The sequence below is a fragment of the Suncus etruscus genome, chromosome 6, assembly GCF_024139225.1.
Source record: "Suncus etruscus isolate mSunEtr1 chromosome 6, mSunEtr1.pri.cur, whole genome shotgun sequence".
Taxonomy (NCBI): domain Eukaryota; kingdom Metazoa; phylum Chordata; class Mammalia; order Eulipotyphla; family Soricidae; genus Suncus; species Suncus etruscus.
In genome coordinates this window covers 8,446,381-8,453,543 of record NC_064853.1, presented here as the reverse complement: position 1 = coordinate 8,453,543, position 7,163 = coordinate 8,446,381, and positions in this window count along the sequence as shown.

The window sequence follows — 7,163 nt, the reverse complement described above, 5'->3', positions numbered from 1 at the left end:
TTATCCATGAATTTGAACTCTCTCCCTCTCTCTCCCTCCCTCCCTCCCTCGTTCCCTCCCTTCTTCTTACTGAAGGCGCGTGATCTCTTTGCAAGCTCCCTCCTTTTATACTTTGGAGGCAATAAATGCTAAGCCCATTCGGCTTATTCTTTTTTTAAAGTACTGCTACAAAGATCCAATATTTGAGATTTCGTTGTGGAAAAGCACTCGAGAATAGAAAATGAACATGGGGGCCGCCGGGGACTTAGGCCGGCGGTAACGCGGGTGGTTTGCAACGTGAGACCCGGCTTCTATCCCCGGCGCTGCAAAAGGAAAAATTGGGGTGTGGGAAGATTTTTGAGGCGCACTTTCTGTTGCTAAGAAGTCATTCTCTTTCATGGTGTCGAGGGAAAGAGCCTTCTTTCGCTTGTAGAAATCTTTCTCTTTTTTATTTCTCTTTTTTCTTTTTCTTTCTTGTTTTTGTTTGTTTGTTTGGTTGGTTTTTTTGTTTGTGTGTTTTTTTTTTTGTTTTTTTTTTGGGGGGGTTTTTTTTGCGGTGCCAGGTGCCAGGAATCAAATCCAGGCATGGCAAAAGTCTTTCCCGCCAAGCCGCCTCCAGGGCTGCATCATTGCTCCGAATTTTGCCTGAGTCGGGGTTCTGCCTGTAATGTAAACTTTTGAACTCTTTCCTTCTTTGATTTCTTCTTTGTTCTGTAGAGTCCCTTACATTGAAAGTGAGCAGCAGGAAAGTGTCAGACATTGACACCTCCTAGTGAGCAATGAGTGGGTTTTAAAGCAAGGACCCTAGCAGTTTTGCAAGGTCACTAATGGGATCTGGGGGTGGACATGGTCCTGAGGCTGGGGGCCGGGGTGGGGGGGGGGGAACTCTTTGCCATGATTGAGTTCCCTTAGTGGGCCTGTTTGCAAGTTGGCCTTTACTGAGTGATCTGCTCTGGAGTGAATTAGACTCTTGCTGTCTCTTACTTAACACATCAGTATTGGGGTCCAAGAGATATACAGCAGTAGGGCTTTTGCCTTGCAAGCACCCGGCCCAGGATGTATGGTGGTTTGAATCCTGGCACCTCATATGGTCCCCCGACCCAGCCAGGGACGATTTCTGAGCACAGAGCCAGCAGTAACCCCTGAGGACTGCCAGGTATGACCACCCCCCCCAAAAAAAAAACACATCAGTTTTGTGAATGAAGAAATTGTGACTTTAAAATCTGAAGGTGTCAGATTTTCGCATGATATGGCCAAGAATTTGAACTTGTGTCTTGTTCCAAGTCTTCTCTTTTAATCAGTGTGATTTGCTGGTCTAGTTCTTCCCTTCAATTTGCTTTGTCCTAAACCATTTTTATAGGGTGCTTCAATTGTATTTCAAGAGATTTGCTTCTTTGAGAAACACTTCTTTCTCCATTAGAAGATTTTACTGCCTATCTTTTGAGAATAAATTACTAATATATAAAGAAGTATAAAATATATTTTATAATACATGATAAATATTATATAAGTACCATATCTATTATACTTATATAAATAAATATATTAAAAATAAATGGTTTTTTGGGTAGTAGCCATCCCTGCCCCTACCATAGGTTGTACAGTATAACATTACTTTAAGGGACATGGCACACGTTTTTTTATTTTATTGTGCTTCTACACGAATTAACTTTTAATTGCCAGCCCTTAATTACAGTATTATGTTGAGATACATTTTTTGTTTTTGTTTTCTTGGGCCACACCCGGCGGTGCTCAGAGGTTACTTCTGGCTATCTGCTCAAAAATAGCTCCTGGCAGGCACGGGGGACCATATGGGATGCCAGGATTCGAACCAACCACCTTAGGTCCTGGATCTGGCTGCTTGCAAGGCAAATGCTGCTGTGCTATCTCTCCGGCCCCAGTTGAGATACATTTTTATGTCAAACAAAAGCATTCTGTTCCATGCATGACAAAGGAATGGAAAAACCAAGGTGGCAGTGTAGTTGGAGTCGATTTCCTATGTAAAGAAATCACTACTGTGGCCTACCTGTTAATCAAGATTCTGTTGCACAAAAGAACCATAAGAACTTGGGAAAGTGAAGTGTTCTGTCTTTGTTTTGGGTGTCAGGGCTCAACCTCCAGGGCCTGAAGCTTTATTGCTGAACCTGAAAAATATTTGATCTCCATTTGACAGCAAGCAAAAACGTAACAGCTGGATTCCATTTCTCTTGGAAAGCGAAGTTTTACAGTTATATTCATGGGTGCCTTTTAATATAATTACTACTTTTTAAGAGGAACCCATTCAAATGTGAAGATCCAGCCCTTTTCCAATATGATCATTTAAGCTAAAATACTTTCTTTTTAATAAGAAAACTATATTAGCACTGAGATAGCTCAAGGTGCTGCAGTGTGTACTTTGTATCTAAGAGGCTGAGGCTCATTTTGTGGCCATGCACTAGCTGAGAATAGCCATTGAGCACCCAATGTCCCATAGAGTTGGGAATAGGCCCAAAACAAAACGAAACAAAACAAAACGGGGTGAGGAGCAGGGTGGAGAGATAGTCAAGCAGCAGGTAGGTATGGCACTTGCCTTACATGTGACTAGCCCTGAATCTACTCCAGGACAACATATGGTCTCCTGACAGTAATCAGGGAGTAAACCCAGAACACTGCCCAAAAAACAAACAAAAAATCCAAAAATTTTATAGATTATTAAAATGATACAGGATGAATGTCTCCTTTTTAAGTAGCTAGATATTACTACATTTGTGTAGCTAATTTAGTACGTTCGTTTAATTAATACTGAAGGAAGCTTCTACTTACAGCTTTGCTAAATGAGAAAAGAAACCGAAAGTTTTGTTTCATAGCGGAAAGTAAGACTCATCATAGTAAGATAACATAATAGGCAAGTGGTTTGTCTCTGCCATGAAAAATTAAGACATTTCTAAAACTGGTTGTATCACTTTGTGTAACTTTGTTCATGCTACCTTTTGTTTGTTTTGTTTTGTTTTTGTTTTTTGCACAATTGATGCTACTGAGACAAAGTGAGAAGAGAATTGTAAAGAAAACCACATTCATTTGTGTGGCTCTTTCATGCACATATTAAAAGATGTTATCAAGTCAGAGTAAAAATAAATTTGCTTCTCAGACTTTTCTAGGAAGTCGATTTTTTTTTTTAAATCTAGAGTACAGATTCCGCTTCTTTTGAAGCAAGGTCTGGGATCTCCCATAATGCTTCTATCTTTGAGAATATTGCTTTGTCGGGGAGACTGGCGATGTGAGGGCAAAATGATGGATTGAGCAAAACATTTTAACTTGATGAGTGTGGCATCTAGTACTTGCTGTTCAGCAAATGGTCTGGAGTTGACATGTTCTCAGCGACGTGTTGGCAAAAAATGATTTATTGAGAAAACATTTTAACTTGATCAACAGGGCATCTAACACGGGCTGTTGGTGAAATAAATGGTTTGGAGCAGGACTTTGTACATTCTCCAGTTCCTTGCTTGAGGAGTAGGAGATGATTTCAGAAGAATGGAGAAAGTAAAGCTCTGTTGTCAGCAATAAATAAATAGCCTTTGAGCATCACCTGATGTGGCCACAGCCCCTGGTCCTTGGACCCCCGCACCCCCCAGTAACTACTTTGAAAATATTCAAATTGAGGGGAGAAATGTAAAGGGTTCAGGGGTGCCTGTAAACCAGATCCCTTGACTGCATCAGAATTTTGAGGTGGAGGTTTCACATGTGACTTCACATTTAAGTCAGCTTTTGAAAATAGTAGAATTATTTTTGCAGTCTTAATTTTATTGAAGGCCCCATCGCTTGCATTTTTATAGCATTCCAATGGATTTTTCAGTTATGCTTTGTGGAACTCATAGTGATCCATAATTATTCCGATGGAGATAGTTTGGTACTTACGTTTTCTGAATTATTTGTGTATGTATTTTGTTCCCTCTGCTCTTTCCTATTTTTGAATCTTGAGGCACTGAGGATTTAATATTTGACTCCAATATTGCGTTTTAATATCTCTTGTAGTCTACCAGCATTTGGAAGATACGGTGTGTTTTTTGTTGTTTTTTTTTTTTTTCCTTTTGTTAAAATAGAAACTGAAATGCAGGATAGGAGGCTGTCAAGAAGTCTTGCTTATGTGAAAAGCGTTGTGGTGAGACTCAGTATAATACTGTGGGCAGAGCACTTGCCTTGCATACAGCTTACCCAGATTTAATCCCTGGCACCCCACATAGTCCCAAGCCCTGCCAGGAGTGATCCTGAGAACAGAACCAGGAGTAAGCCCGGAGCATACTGGGTGCAACTGAAAAAAATAAAAAGAAGAAACTAGGGGCCAGAGTGATAGTACAATGGTAGGGCATTTGCCTTAGATGCTGCTAACTTGGACAGACCCAGGTTCAATCCCTAGCATCCCATATGGTCCCCCGAGCCTGCCAGGAGCTATTTCTGAGCACAGAACCAGGAAAAACCCCTGAGCACTACAGGGTGTGGCCCAAAAAGCAAAAAAAGAAAGAAAATAAAGAGGAGGGAGGAAGGAAAAATAGTTTGTAGTGGTGTATATTGCTTATTCCAAGATTAGTTCAAAATGTTCCTCCTTGTTCCAGAATTCTTTTTTTAAAAAAAACTCTCTTTTTTGATTGATTGATTGATTGATTGCTGGGCCACACCCAGCTGAACTCCTGGCTCTGCTTTCAGAAATCACTTCTAGCAGGCTGAGGGACCATATGGGATGTCTGTACTTGAACCGGGTCCCTCCTGGGTCTGCCACATACAAGGCAAGCACCCTATTATTGTGCTGTCTCTTTGGCCCTTCATTCCAGAATTCTTAATCATTCTTGTGTTCTTTAATGTTTTTTTGTTGATTTCTCAAGGATTATTTTTTCTATGGTTTATTTTACTTTTAATTATAAATTGTATGCATATGAGCTGAGTTCTGTGAGTATTTTCATTTGAAAATAGTAAAGAGGTAAATCAGGGCACCAGTTTCTAGCATGTACCTCTCATCTTTAGATTAATGCAAAATTATTAATGATAAATCTGTGTAAGAAATAGTTTGTCAAAATCTGCTTTTTTGGGAGGCCATATCCAGCCAGCAATGCTGAGGAGTTAGTCCTGGTTCTGCACTCAGGAATTATTCAGGGACCATACAAATGCCACAGATCAAGCCTGGGTCAGCCACATGCAAAAGGCAAGTGCTATACAATCTCTCCAATCCCCTCGTGGGCTATTTTTTCAGTTTAACTTTGTATTTCCTCCTTTTTATTGCAGTACCAATTTATAGGACTGTTAATGATAGTTCGTGCATACGCAGTTTCTTTTTATCACTGTCAACAGTTTTGTTCTATTGTTTTAGGTTTACAACTCTTACTTAGTAGTTTTGATTTGGGTTTTATTTTGGAACCACATCTGGCCATGCTCAAGGCTTACTCTCGGCTATGCTCAGGAATCACTTCTGGTGGTGCTTGGGGGGCTCATAAGCAGTGTATAGGATCCGTCTGGGGTCAGCCATGTGCAAGACAAGTACCTTTAACTCCAGTACTTTCTCTCTGGCTCCTAGTACTGGTCAGTACTTTTTTTTTTTTTTTAAAGAGGCCCATTAAATGATTATTCATGCAGATATGGTCCTGGATGAACCAGGCATCTGATAGCTTTCCTTAGATAAAATTTAGCCCCAGAGACTTGATCCTTAGTCTCAACTTAAGTTGGAAAGGGAGAAAAATGGGAATTTGATGGATTGGTGACAGACAAAAATCAAGAGAGTTTATTTAAGGACTAGATACTCTGGTTTCAAGATAGCGTACGCACGTATACTCAGCAGTTGTAATTATTATAAATGCTAGTTTAGCTTTCATGTTACCTGCAAGACTGCAGGTTTTATTTTCACTCGCTTTCCTAGCCTTTAAAATACCAATTGCATTTCCTTACATGATTAGAACAGCAACGTCATTAGGATGTTGAAATACTTAGGTCTCTACGGTTCCAATCTGTGACCTCAGCTGTTCCCCTCCTTTCTGGAGATCCCCATTGTGTACTCCTCACTGAATGTTTGTGCCTTTCCTACAGCTTTGATTCTTTCCTTTTCAGCAATGCTGGCTTTTTGTCTTTTATTGTTTTGGGGCCACCTTGGGTGGCACTTAGGTTGCTCATGGCTCTGTGCTCAGAAATTACTCTTGGCAGCTTCAGGGGACTAAATGGGCTGCCCTACCCACTATGCTATCACTCTGGTCTCTTCATTTTTTTTTTCCCTTTTTGGGCCATATCCTGCAGAGCTCAGGGATTACACTCCTGGCTCTGCACTCAGGAATTACTCCCAGGAGTACAAAAGGGACCACGTGGGGTGGCAGGAATCCAACATTGGTTGGATGCAAGCAAGCAAGGCACTACCCTACCCTCTGTACCACTGCTCTGTTTGTCCCCTTTTGACTTTGCTTTTAGCTTTGTTCCTAGAAAGTTACTTTCCCAACCTGTCTTACTTCCTTCCACATAGTGCAGGCCTAGATGTGAGCTCATAGTTGCTTGAAGAGTTGCAAGGGGTGGCAGAATTCTGGTGCTCTCAACTGTCATCCTCCAAGTAGTCCAGACCAATGGGGAGAGGGCCAATTTCAGTAGGACCTTGATTTGTTGGGGTTTTTTTGTTTGGGGTCCCAGCAGTGCTCAGGGCTGATTCCTGGGTCTGCATTCAGGAATCCCTCTGGTGGGGCTCAGGGACCATATAGGATGCCCGGGATGGATCCCGAGTGTGCTGCATGCCAGGCAGGTAAGTCCTCCTCTCTCCTTGTTGTACTATAGATTTGGCCCCCAAGGAAGACCTTGATTTGAAGAAAGGAAGGGCTGGACAAGTGCACCGAGGCACGGCCTTAACTAGGATGCCAGGGATGGGAGAAAAGCTGCCTTTCTTCAGTCTCTTAAATGGGACCATCAGGGGAGCACTTTGCATTGGGTTTTCAAGCATGCAGGTTGATAGGATGATAGGACAAAGGATGTGGGAGATGCTGGGCAAGATTGTCCTCCTCATGTCTATTCTCCACACTTGCTGTTTTGGGACTGGGCGGGGGGCTTTTCTTCCTGGTCTTACCCTACCTAGATCTTTCCTGTTCCGATATCGCAGTAGCATATTTGGGGTTTCAGAACACAGGTACCTTCGGGGTTAGCAGTAATTCAAAGCCAGGTGTTCTTTCGGACACTTTTAGCAATATTTA